Source organism: Gossypium hirsutum, chromosome A10 (genome assembly GCF_007990345.1).
Source record: "Gossypium hirsutum isolate 1008001.06 chromosome A10, Gossypium_hirsutum_v2.1, whole genome shotgun sequence".
NCBI classification, from domain to species: Eukaryota; Viridiplantae; Streptophyta; class Magnoliopsida; order Malvales; family Malvaceae; genus Gossypium; species Gossypium hirsutum.
In genome coordinates this window covers 51,491,196-51,505,859 of record NC_053433.1, presented here as the reverse complement: position 1 = coordinate 51,505,859, position 14,664 = coordinate 51,491,196, and the positions used below count along the sequence as shown (strand labels likewise).

The window sequence follows — 14,664 nt, the reverse complement described above, 5'->3', positions numbered from 1 at the left end:
CAATAGCAGGTGCTTCTTTATTAGCAATGACTTCACCCTCGACCAGGCTACCAATCCTTCACATGCACTCCTCAACGTCCCTTGATTCCTCTTCTTTCTTAACATCAAAGACGTACACAATGGGATGAGATTTCACTGATTTGTCTCGGTCCTCTAGGTCATCTTCCTAGGAGGAGGATTCATACTCTCGAATAATTTGTGGGACCACTGGAAATTCTGGGAGTGGGGTCAGGCTTAACTAACTAATGTGGCTACAATATAATTGTTATCGGCCCTGGTATAAGCGTAGAACAATTTTTGTGATCTGTCCGTATCCTCTATTGTAGCGACAAGCCTGATCTGCTTATTACTGATGGAATTGGGCAACTTCTCAATATCCTTCATTTTCGCAGCAATGATGTATTTGCAATCAAGTTTGTTCCTTGGCTTTCTACTTTGGTTTTGCCCTTCCTTGTCTTGTTGGTCCCTACCTCCTTCATTACCGGCTTATTTTTTCCATGAGTCATTCTTTCAATAAACGCTTCATTGATCGGACCCTTATTTTCCAATATCTCTTCATCATCATGGGGAACGATCCGTTTCTGCTGGCACAATAGCATCACCAGCGACAGGAAAACCAAAATTCCATTTTGCCTTGCGGCATAGTTAGCAATTTCTTGGTGGAGTATTGCACTGACATCAATCTTTCTGCCCTTAACAATTAAATGTATCAGGTACATTCTATCAAGGTTGATTGCGGTGCTGTGAGTAGAGAGCAGTAGCTTGCAGTTGACAAAATGAAACCAGATTTTTCTTTACAGTGTCAAGAAGCGGTGATGCATTGTATAATTCTTTTGATGTGAACCCATCTGGAATGCTCATTCGACACATTAATCATTCACCAATAAGTCCCTTTTTTTGTCTACGATATCTTCAATAAACTTGGAGGGTTCATCGTCATCCACCTTAGTGTTGTACAGCTCATTGATTTTTGTAGCATCCCATAGAATTAAACCTTCTCGAACAAAGATAAACTCCAACTCAAAGTCATAAAAGTTAGCGTAAAACTCATGTTCCAATAAAGGAGAATAGGTTCCAGTACGTGTACAGAAAGTTGCCCACTTCAACTTAGAGATGGTTCTGGAGACTTGTTTGCCCAAATTTTGCTGTTGCGAAAGGAGAATGCCCTGTTCTGGGTGGAAGTTTCGCTTTAAGATGTTTTTTTGAAATCGATCTTTGGTCGCTTTCATTTAAAAGATCACCAGCTCCTTTTTCTTCGTTGGCATGGAAGATTCTGACTCACGAACTACAGTTGCAAAGGATGAGTGTTCTTCAACAGGCTTGGTGGCTTTCTTGACCGATCCTCTCGTTCTTGCCATATTTTGCTTGTTTTATGGAGTGGAGATGGTTTAAAAGTGTAAGTGTATGAACTTGGGGAAAAAAGTGAATAAAAATTGTTGTTTGGGTGTTTCACAGTCAGCATAGTGAAGAGGGGTTTATAGTGAGTGAAAGAAGAAGATGGAAAGACGTGATTTTCTGAAAGGAAATAAAGCTAGCAAGAATAATTATGTCCAATGAGAATTGCGCCTGTTCAGACAGATCAGACCTCTTGGTGACTTTTGATCAAAAGGTGGGATTTGAAATTTCTGATCTGCCCTCATTTGTGCTGAGTCAAAAGTGATAATACACTAGAATGAACTGCGTTGACAATAAAGCCTAAGTGCGTCGACAAAAAAATCCCAAGTGCATCGACAATGGTACCTAATTATTATGCAAAAATAGAAAAAAATAAAAAAGAATTAAAAAAACTAGAATAGAAACAAAATAAAAATAAAAATAAAATTACATAATAAATTTCATAAGAATTAAAATTTTTCGACCAATTAAATGGTCTCTGCCTGCTTGTGATCAATATTCCTAAGATAATGTTTCAATCAACGGTCATTCACTTTGAATTGGTGTCCATCATTTAAATCTTGATTATGATTGCACCATGAGGAAATACTTTAACAACTTCGAAAAGTCAAGACCAACGAGAGCTCAATTTACATAGGTGCAATTTCAGTCTAGAATTGAATAATAAAACTTGTTGACCCGCGATAAATTGTCGCTACAAAATAATTCTATCATGCTATCGTTTGGTCTTTTCCTTGTAAATTGCAACGTTTTCATAGGCATTTCGCCTAATCTCCTCTAGTTCAGTCATATCCAACAGCCTTTTCTTTCCAACAGCTTCATAGTCCATGTTCACTTGTTTAATTGCCCACATTGCTTTATATTCATTTCAATTGGCAAGAGACATACCTTCCCAAAAACCAATTGATATGGCGACATCCCTAATGAAGTTTTGTATGCTGTCTTAAAGCCTATAAAGCTTCATCCAGTCTGGAAGACCAATCTTTCCTCGAAGGGTTCACAACCTTCTCAAGAATGTTTTTAAGTTGTCGATTCGACACTTTAGCTTGTCCATTAGTTTGTGGATGATAAGTAGTAGTCATTCTATGATTGACTCCATATCTTTTCAATGCAGTTGCCACTTAGTTGCAATGAAAGTGTGTACCCTGACCACTAATCTATGCATTTGGTGTGCCAAAGCAGGTAAGTATATGCTTGTGAAAATAAGCACTTTCTTTGCATCATCCTTTGGGACTGCAACAGCTTCAACCTACTTCGAGACATAGTCAAAAACTACTAATATATAAAGATTTCCAAATGAACTTGGAAATGGTCCCATAAAAGATATCGATGTCTTTTATCTATCAATGTCAGTGCAATAATTAAATAGGAGTGAGATAAATTGTGAATGTAGTTGTCAATAACTTGAAAATAGTAAGATAAAATATGATACTAATAAACTAGAATCCCTAACGTAAATATTCAACAATATACTAAGTGCTCACAAGGTGTAAAAGGATATGTGATTGTCGATGTATTAAATTGCAATGAATATCTTATTAAGCTTAACTTCTATATTTAATAAAAAAAATTAAACATGCACATTAGTCACACCTTCCAATGATGACAATGTAACACTACTAAGAAAAAGTGGATTAAATTGCTTTAGTCCTCAAGCAACTTTCATTGCCATGCTTGTTAGCTTGAACTGTCACTGCACCTTCCAATGTCAGTGACCGCGAAAAAATTTCCATTCTAAAAACATTCAAACCCAAATATTAAACAGTAGATGTAAGATTGAATAAAATAACATTTAACTCATAAATCGTGTGTACTTCTGTACTAACATGAAATAGGAAGTAATCACCAGCGTTTAGAAAAGAAAAATAAAAGAAATAAGTGGAGATTACTATTCCTAGACAACTCGACTTGAATCTGTCTATTCCTCCTTGTGTCGCACTCAGGGCTTCTCGTCAAGAGCTGGTCTATATCGTTTTCACGTTGGTTCACCCGTCGAAGCTTAATCCGCCATAGCCGAAAGCTTCAAGGGATAAGTTGAAAAAGATAATCCAAAAAAAACTCTCTTTTTTTCTTTTCATGTGAATATTTATATATTTTTCCCAAATAGCCCAGGTGTCCTTTTCATCAAAACCATGCTACCTTTGCACGTACAAGTTAGTTGTACCAAACTAGACAGCTCATGTATTTTTATTCCTATCCGGACAGCTGTCAAGTGCGGCAATAGTTCTGGGCGCAATCTAAATTTGCTCATGCAGCGACATTAGTACCAAAATATGATAAAATTAAAGGTAAATAAGCCAAGATCCACTAAGTCATAAAATGTAAATTACTGAACTAAAAATACTAAAATATGTGCTAAAGATAATTAAAAGGGAACAAATTAACCAATAAGTAGGAAGAAAACATATGTTCTTTCTAGTACTATCAGCAACTCAATGCTTGGGTGGAGTTAATACCTGCATTCAATTAAAATACAAATAAAGAAGAACAAAAATTCAGTGATTCAGATAAAGTCCTACACTGTTTAATATAATGGACTAAGAGTTTATTTCTTTACAAAGACTGGCTTGTTGATAGAGCTCAGTGAGGTTGAGCCTCTAAGGTAGCACCTTTTTTCTTTCAATTTCTTAATGCAACCAGAGACCTTCATTCGTTACTACATTGATTCCTCAAGTCTCATACAATCTCCATAAATGAGATTTAGATTACAGTAAGAGTTGAGCTTATGAGCTGTAAACATAGAATAGGTGGGCATAACAAATCTGCCTCCCAATTATTTCAAGCACTGTATAAATGTGTCATCTTGCTTAATGTGGGCATAACAAAGATGACATGATTGAAATGATTGATGGTTCAACTACATAACAAAAATAGGCAAATGATATGCACGTCATACATTAAAATATGCCCTATTAAATACATAAACTAAGGAAACCATTTAATGATAGCACATGTAATTATTTTTTATCAGCAATGCTAGTTATATTCTGCACAATAAATACTGACACCTTGGAAGGAAACCAAATGGAGATGCTATGCTATGTTAAGACAACTAGAAATAAACACCTAAATAAGTCTAGATTATTTTTAAAAATAAATGAGAATGAAGCATTGGCATACCTTTGTAAGAATCATATCCAAAATATCACTCCCTACTTTCGAATCATAAAGCTCAGTTTAATGGCAGGAAAAAGGTTTGGGGGCACTTCTACGCAACCGGGTAAGACCAGGCTTGATTCTAGATGTATTTTTTTTATAGCTTCTCAATATTTTCAAGGAAAATACTAGAGGCTCGCCCTTAAGCATCCTTCCTTGGCATATCATCGAACAATTCATGAGCACAGTAGAAATAGTAGCAATTCATCACTGTTTCAACCAGTAGTAAAATACCAATTTGACGGGATACAAGGAGGATACATACGAATATTGAGTTAAACCACAACCCATTTTATTCTTATAATATGTAATTGATATTACAGAATAGAAAAATGGTTATACAAAACCAAAGTAACTCACAAATCTTAACCACAATAGTTAGACGGCATTATAGGGCAAAACCATGAAAACAATATTCATATTAAGACTAGAAGAGCTGTCTCTAAAAGGAATTACCACCTCCTAAATAATTTTATCTGCACAGATCTTTCACTTGACAGAATATAAACGTTTGAAAATAACTAAGAAATCGATCACAAGAAGAAACCCGCATATATAAAAGTGAAATTAAAAATATTCCTTAGTTAAATTATTAAACCAATAATGGGTGATTAGTTAATCGAAGCACATTTAACTTTTAACACTTAAGTTAAAGAAATAAAATTCGAAGGCAACTACAGAATTATTTAGCATAGCACAAATGTTGAATAAGAAGCAGCAACTTACCCCAACAATTGTTTGGGTTGGTTTAACACGCAAAGCTGGAGAGGTCAGCCCAACTCCCTACAGCATTCCTTCAATACAAGGATGTGAAGTTGCCTTCAAAACCACAGCTCCACCGATAGAGTGACCAAAAAGGAAATAAATATATTAGGGATGTGAGAGCTTCAAAGGGATTAGAAATATAAAATCATAAAACCGTGAAACTGAAATTGGTGCATGTCTCTTCTGTTGGTGCCGCTCACTTCCTCTCAACATCCCCCATCACTATTGAGTACTGCTCCTTTTGGACCAAAATTGGAGAAGCCAAAGAGTTTGCCAGTATTGAAGAAAATGATGACATGAACCTCAGCATCATAGAGAATGGCAAAATCTTTGGCGAGTTCCATCCACGCTCACCAAATCATTGTCGATACTTTAGATCAACGGATGTGTCAGGAGAGAGAACTTGAGTCTAACAGTTAAGAAGAAGAAGATCCATCCCCTTAAGATGACTGTAAAATTTTATTATATAGGATCACACCCGGGTCAGATTCGGGTCGAATCATTTTAATTATAATTATATAACAAATATAATAATATCATTAAAATTTAAAATTATTTTTTACTTTTTTTTCCTCTCATTCCTTTTTTTCTTTAGGGATTTATTCTTAAACATAAAACTTAATTTTTTTCTCTTTAAAAAAATACCAAACATTGTCATACTCCTTTATTGCCGCTGTCTGACATTATCTCAAATCAATCTCACTGTCAAAATGTTTCTCTCTTCATCCTCTTTCAAACTAACGGGTTTGATTATTCTATAATAAACCTAATTTCCATAAAATAGAACCCAAAGTCATCGCCTTTCCCCAATCTCCACCGCAGGCCATGGGATGGGACAATTATTGAAAATTTTATGTTAAAGTTTTCATATTAGGTAGTACCGCAATGGTTATTTAAGACTTTGGCAATTGAGGATTTTGGACATAAAAAGGGTGAGAATCCCTTAAATTTTTTCAAAAAAATAATTCAGCACCTATTATTTTTGTACTTCATTGCATATTTAAATGGTCAAAATGTATAAAAAGGCCCTCAAATTTTTTTAAAAAAGCAATTAAATTTTAACTTTTTTTACACTTAATTGAGTACTTAAATTGTCAAAATACATAAAAAAAAGTCAAGGACAGATCTAAAGGAGCTAGTAGGGGCTCGACCCCCCTAAAATGAAAACTTTTTCATTTAGGCCCTTTATAATTTATATAAAATTTTAAATTAGTAATAGTAAAATTTTACTTTGACCCTTCCTAAAATTGATAAAAATTTGATTTAATCCTCTAAAAACTATAAAGTTATAGGTTATTAAAATGACGAAATTGTATTTTTATTATCATAAAAATATAAAATTTAATTCCGATCCCCCAAAATTTTTTTTAACTTTGTCCCTGCCCTAAATCATAATTTTGGATCTGCCACTAAAAAAGGAATTTTGATCGTTAACTTTAACAGTTGAATATTAAAGTTATAAAAAAAATTATAAAATGCTTCTTTTGATACCATAATTTTTATAATTTTTTATGAATTTTATATTTCTTTACATTTTTTATAATTTTCTTACGTTTCTATAAAATTTTATAATTTATTTCTATATTTTTATATATTTCATATTTTTTACGATTTTTATATATATTTTTCTAATTTTTAATAATTTTTAAATATTTTAATTAAAATTTAATCATTTTTAAAAAAATTATTGATTTTTGTTTTTATCATTTTTTTGCCACAGTCACGCCGTGATTGTAACATTTAGTGGCTTTAATTGAAAATTTAAGGGCAGTAATGGTCAAAGGGCCTTTTTTAATGGCGGATCCAAAAATATGACTTAAGGGCATGGGCGAAGTCAGAAAATTATTTTTTTTGGGTGGGCAAAATTAAATTATATTACTAATTTTAATACCACATTACTAACATTTCATAAATATTTATAAAACTATTTTTGACTCAGTTTTACGAGATAGAGGTCTCGATACCTTGTTTTTACCCAATTTCTTCAATAATTTCTTTTTCTAATTAACCACTAAATCGGTAAAATTTTTCTATCAATATTTTCATACGATTTTCCTATCATATCAATTTTCATACAAAAATATTGAAATAAATTTCTCTTTAAATCGGATTTGTGGTTATGAAACCACTGTTCCGATAACTTTAAATTTAGGTCATTACAACTCTCCCCTCTTTAAGGATTTTCGTCCTCGAAAATCTTACCAGTAAAGAGGTTTGGGTATTGTTTCCTCATTGCCTCTTCCGGTTCCCATGTCGCTTCCTCAATCCCGTGCTTTTCCACAATATTTTCACCAAATTTATCTTTTTATTTCTAAACTCTTTTGTCTCCCGTGCCAATATCTTGACCGGTTCTTCACTGTAAGTCATATCCGGTTGAATCTCTACTTCTGTCGGAGAAATAACATGTGAAGGATCTAATCGATATCGTCGTAACATAGATACATGAAAAAAATTATGGATTCTATCAAGTTCTGGTGGTAATGCCAATCGATAAGCGACCGGTCCAATTCTTTCTATGATTTCATATGGCCCGATAAATCTTGGACTCAGTTTAACCTTTCGACCGAATCGGAGGACTTTCTTCCAAGGAGACACTTTCAGAAATACCTTGTCACCGACTTGAAATTCAATCTCTTTTCGTTTAAGGTCGGCATATGATTTTTGACGATCGGAAGCTGCTTTTAGACTATCCCGAATAACCTTTACTTTTTTTTTCTGTTTCCCGGATCAAATCAACCCCATGTATCTTCCTTTCACTAAGCTCTGTCCAATATAATGGTGTTCTACATTTTCTACCATACAAAGCTTCATACGGAGCCATTTTAATACTAGGCTGATAACTGTTATTGTAAGCAAATTCAATCAAAGGTAGATACCTCTCCCAATTACCTTCAAACTCTAGTATACAACATCGGAGCATATCTTCCAATACTTGAATTACACGCTCAGATTGACCATCTGTCTGAGGATGAAATGCAGTGCTGAAATACAACTGAGTACCCAAGGCTTCTTGCAATTTGTCCCAAAAACGAGACGTAAATCGAGGATCTCTATCTGATATAATGGAGACAGGCACTCCATGTAGCCTGACAATCTCAGATATGTACAGTTCAGCTAGTTTATCTAAAGAAAAATCCATACGTACCGGAATAAAGTGAGCTGACTTTGTTAATCGGTCAACAATCACCCAAATAGCATCTTTTTTCCTCGGAGACAAAGTTAGCCTCGATACAAAATCCATAGTGATTCTTTCCCATTTCCATTCTGGTATAGTAATTGGCTGAAGTAACCTTGAAGGTACCTGATGTTCAGCTTTAACTTGTTGACATATTAAACACCTTGATACAAACTCAGAGATATCACGTTTCATTCCTGACCACAAGTACATATTTTTCAGATCATTATACATTTTATTACTCCCCGGATGTACAGACATAATACCGCTGTGAGCCTCGCGTAGAATCTTCTGTATGAGCTTTGAATTTTGAGGTACACATACCCTACCTCTGAATAATAAACAACTATCAGAACCAATCTGAAATTCAGAATCATTACCTGACTCACACTGTGCCCGTTTAACTTGTAACTTCTCATCATTCTTCTGAGCTTCACATATTTGCTGTAAAAATGTCGGTTTAGCTCTTAATTCTGCTAGGATTGAACCATCATCAATCCACTCGAGCTTTATATCTTTCTGCAATAATCGAGTCATTGGAGAAGCTATCATAGAGAATCCCTGTACAAATCTCCTATAATAACTAGCTAAACCCAAGAAACTTCTAACTTCAGATACATTATTCGGTGGACTCCAATTGACAATAGCTGAGATTTTATTTGGATCTACCCTGATGCCTTTGGCAGATACAATATGTCCTAGAAAACCCACTTCTCGAAGACAAAATTCACATTTACTGAATTTAGCATATAACTGCTTCTCTCGCAGAATTTGCAACACAATTCTCAAATGTCCTACATGTTCTTCTTCATCCCGAGAATAAACCAAAATATCATCAATGAATACTACTACAAATCTGTCTAAGTACGGTCTGAATATCCGGTTCATCAAATCCATGAATACTGCAGGTGCATTAGTTAGCCCAAACGGCATAATTAGAAACTCATAATGCCCGTACCTGGTTCTAAAGGCTATTTTTGGCACATCTGACTCCTTTACCCGTAACTGATAATAACCTGATCGAAGATCAATTTTTGAAAACACAGTAGCACCTTTCAGCTGATCAAATAAATCGTCAATCCGGGGTAACGGGTACTTATTCTTTATGGTTACTTTATTAAGCTGCCGGTAGTTGATACACAATCTCAAAGACCCATCTTTCTTTTTCACAAATAGAACCGGAGCACCCCAAGGTGAATGACTTGGTCGGACAAAACCCCTATCAACAAGCTCTTGCAACTGTGTCTTTAACTCTTTTAATTTTGTAGGAGCCATCCGGTACTGGGCTATGAAGATCGGAGTAGTTCCCGGAATCAAATCTATAGAAAATTCCACTTCTCTTTCTGGTGGCAATCCTGGTAATTCTTCTGGAAACACATCGGAAAATTCACATACCACTGGAACTGTCTGTATTTTTGACTCAGATACCTTGGTGTCAAGTACATAAGCCAAGTAAGCATCATACCCTTTTTTGACATACCTCTGTGTTGCCATTACTGAAATCACATCAGATAACCCCTCTGTCTGATCAGATTTAACCCGGAGCAACTCACCATTCTGACATTTTAGCACAATATATTTTTGTCTACAATTTACTACCGCATCATGCTGGGTTAACCAATCTATGCCCAATATCACGTCAAATTCATCAAATGGCAGTAACATCAAATCAGCCGGGAAACAATAACCTCTTACCATCAGTGGACAATTTTTACAAATTTTATCCACCAACACAGACTGGCCTAGGGGGTTCGAGACTTTAACCACAAATTCAGTAGGTTCAACAGATAAATTTTTAATAATTGCAAGTTTAACACATATATATGAATACGTAGAACCAGGATCAATAAATGCAGTAATATCAGTATCAAGTAAAGAAAATGTACCAGTAATAACATCGGGTGCTGAGGCATATTCTCTGGCACGGACGGCATATGTCCTAGCAGGTGCTCGTGCTTCAGACCTGCCTGCAATATCTTTCGTAGCTCCTCGGTTACCACTGACATTACCGGATGGTCAAGGTGGTCTACCTCTCGAAACTGGATTATTCAGCTTCGATATCTGTTCAGCTTCTTTTTCACCCCTTTCTGGACAATCTCTGAGGAAATGGTCAAAAGAACCACATCCGTAACAAGCCCCACTCTTAAATCGGCATTCACCAAAATAGATTTTATTACAGTACTGACATCTCGGCTTAGGGGTACCAACACTGCCAACACTGGTAACTGATGGAGTGGAAGGTCTTAGATTAGTGTGTTGAGAACCTCGCTCTCTACCCGAATACCCAGTGACTGAGGTAGAACGATCCTGGTACTTCTTCAATTTCTTTAGAGCAGAAAACTGGGATTTTCCCATTAGTCTTTTACTAAAAATTCGAGCTTCTCTCTCAGCCTATTTTTTTTCTTTGCTCAATTCTTCTGCTTTATAAGCTCTCTCTGCCAATGTAGCAAACTCTCGAATTTCAAGAATTCCGATCAGTAGCTTAATATCTTCATTCAACCATTCTTCGAATAGTTTGCACATTTCAACTTTTGACTGTACCCATTCTCGAGCATATTTACTAAATCGAACAAATTCTCTTTCATACTCAGATACAGATCTGTTACCCTGTTTCAGCTCAATAAATTCTTTTCTCTTCTGATTGAGAAACCTCTGGCTGATATATTTCTTTCTGAACTCGGTCTAAAAGAATTCCCATGTAATTTCTTCTTTCAGAGCAACTGAAGCTTTAGTATTCCACCAATGGTAAGTTGTGTCTTTTAGCAGTGAGACGGCACATTTCAGACATTCTTCTGGTATACAAGATAATTCCTCCAGAACCCGAGTAGTGTTTTCTAACCAGAATTCAGCCCGTTCGGAATCATCATCAACTGCTGCTCGAAATTCTTCGGCCCCATATTTTCGAATTTTATCTACTGGAGCTTTCCCTTTTCTGACAGATTCAGTACCTGTACCTTGTGGGATCTCAGGAACCGATGGAGGAGCAGGAGGGGGAGCTTGAACTTGCTTGTAACACCTCGAACCGGAGACCGTCGCCGGAGTTGAACACGAGGTGTTAACAGACTTCAAACCACTTATTAAAAATTTTCCAGACAAGCTGCCAATCTGCGTACTAGTCACTTTAAAAATCATATCTTGAGTTCTGAAACTCGAAATCCAGTTCCGTAAATTTTCCCCAGAACTAGACTCATATATCTATATGGTAGAATTTTTGTAGAATTTTTGGTTGGGCCAATTGGTACAGTTTATTAGTTAAACTCGTCCCTGTTTCTGGGTTCGACTACTCTGACCTTTGTGCATTACGACTTAGATATCTCCCTTTACAGAGCTTCAATACTTATGCCGTTTGTTTCTAATGAGACTAGACTCAAAAGGGAATCTATACATATAAGGCATGACTTCTAATTATCTCCAATTAATTTATGGTGAATTTCTAAAGTCGGAACAGGGGATCCATAAATCGCTCTGGCCCTGTTTCACAAGAGTTTAATTATCTCCTAACATACAGCTCATATGGTCATTTCGTTTCTTCCATATGAAAATAGACTCATCAAGCTTCGATTACATAATTTATTCATTATTTAATTCCATTCCTACTATTTTTAGTTATTTTTCAATCTCACATCACTGCTGCTGCCAGCATCTGTTACTAAAGCAACTATGCCTATTTCGTGATTTCTCCTTGATCTAACTAATAATTCATCATACATATCACAAATTATGATCATGACTAGCCATGCCAAAGGCTAATCATTGTCAAACATCTCCCTACTACACTATTGCCATATCATGAATTTTAGCACCAAAAATAATCAACCATGACATATGGCATAAAAATCGAATAGGCCTCAACTATTATTCAACCAAAACCGAATTGGCCCAATATCAGTCATGACCACATTATAAAACCCATTTACTAAGATTTATAACTAAATATCATAGGACCCAAAGTCCAAATTAACATTTATGCCATTTTCGCATGGCTGGAAGTTTACATACCAAAGTTCAAACACAACATAATAGCCTATACATGCCGAAATGTTCTCCTAGACCGACTAAGAAGAAAGTACCAAAACTTGCTAGCTGGTGTGATGACTTCGATGACGGTCCCAAGCACGCAAAAAGACGAGTCCAAGAAACCTAAAGTAGGTGACAAGCAAACACTGAGTGAGTATATAACTCAGTAAGTCATAAGCATTACATAATCATCCATTAATAAATTATCACATGAGAAAACAAGTGAAAAAGGGTTAATTCTCTCCACCCATACCAACTATGCCATGGTTCCTTAGACCTTTCGGCTCAATATCATACAAAGTACTACATCAATTTTTCATATGCTACTCAACATGGTATTTGAGGCATTTTCCATGGATGCTTTCATTCTCGTTACATTCATGCAACTAAATAACATTCCCTCTATTCCACGATGAATCTCATGTACGTCAGTTCAAGTATAATTATCACATAGGTTCAAAACTTATCAAGCAAGAATTCCAAATATAAACATAACGTCTATTAGCCACGAACTCAAGACACTTACTCGTCCGCTGTCCGTGACCAACTCAATAAGGTCGCACACTTAGTGTCAATAGTGCTTCAAAAACATATAGTAAGTCCGCACACTTAGTGTTATATAATCAAACTCGCACACTTAGTGCTTACATAATCAAACTCGCACACTTAGTGCTATATAATCAAACTTGCACACTTAGTGCTATGCAATTTAAACCCGCACACTTAGTGCCAATCTCATGATCATAATTGTTTATACCCGCATACTTAGTGCCGAAATCAACATCTCAATACACCTCACCTCTTTTCTTTTTCATTCAATACTTTCATCACCCCATGCATACGTGTATATATATATTTATCATTTCATTCGACATAATTACATAGACATTATGACTATTTAAATCAATACCAAATATATGCTTAATGACTTACTTTGTGTTGGGTAAAATAACTCCAAGTCGACTACTCGATGATCTTCGATTTCCCCTTGTTGGACGCCTCTCCTTTAGGATCTTGAGCTTAAACAAATAAATTAACTCATTCAACCGCTTTGCTACATATATTGGTATTCACATTTTAATGATTTTATGACATACGGAATGGCATGGTAAAATTTTTATCTTGCTACCTTGTGTTCTTAGCTATTCGGCTAATAACCTTATGCAATTACCATACTTTCAATAATCTAATCACACATGCATATGCATACTTGGACATTCGGCAATCACCTTGCTAATTTTATACTCAACATCACATAAGCTCCCAAGTGATGGCCGAATATGTATATCTATACTATCACCTATAATTCCTCAAATCACAACATTTCATCTCATGAACACTTGACCCATTTCTCACAAAAAATGAAACAACAACTAAAATGAACATCCCATTTTTATCCCATATAGCCGATTGCTTCATTTGTTACCCAACTAACAATTCAACAATTTCAACCTCATTACAACCTCTACCTATTCAATATAACATGAACACAATCCTCCACCCCTAAAGTAGATTCGGCAATCACTTAACTCATTTTAACCTCAACTTTCAAGTTAAAAGAAATTAACCACTCACCATCTCCTACATTACTATCCATTTTAATGACATTAACACATCTACTAAGAGTTTCAAACTTCTTGGCCGAATTTCAACCCCAAAATCCTAAGTCTAATCTATAGGATGAGTAGAATTGGAACTAACCATCTCAAACATGCATAGATTTTCAAGAATCATTCAATACATACCTCATTCTAGCCATCTTCCAAGCCAAAATCAAATAACCAAGTCTCCCTTCCTTCTCCTCACTCATGGCAATTGCCAAGAAAAAAAAGATGAACACTCCCTCTTCCCTCCTTATTTTGTTCACCTTTTCCCTTTTTAATTCCTTTTTATTTTAATTGTTAACTAAACAAAACATATTAAATTAGAATAAGTGGAGCTCCATCACCCCTTGGCCGGCCACTCTACTTCTTTTGGGTAAATTGACATGCAAAACCACCCTTTTTGGTACATGCACTAATAGACCATTTTAAATTAGCCTATCATATTTCACCATGTCTCATATTGATCCCTATTCAATAATTTCTCATGCAATTGGCAAAATTAGGGAATGAAACCTCCACATATGCATGTACACATATAATAAGCATAGAATA

General features: G+C 35.4%; 1 long non-coding RNA gene across 1 annotated transcript; it reads right to left on the bottom strand.

Moving 5' to 3' along the window:
- Window positions 1-3,171: 3,171 nt before the first annotated feature.
- LOC107897835 (uncharacterized) lies at window positions 3,172-5,765 on the bottom strand. Its single transcript, XR_001684287.2, has 2 exons — window positions 5,278-5,765; window positions 3,172-4,761 (listed from the first exon to the last, which is right to left on the bottom strand). It is a non-coding gene; the product is annotated as an uncharacterized lncRNA (long non-coding RNA).
- Between the last annotated feature and the right edge of the window lie 8,899 nt (window positions 5,766-14,664).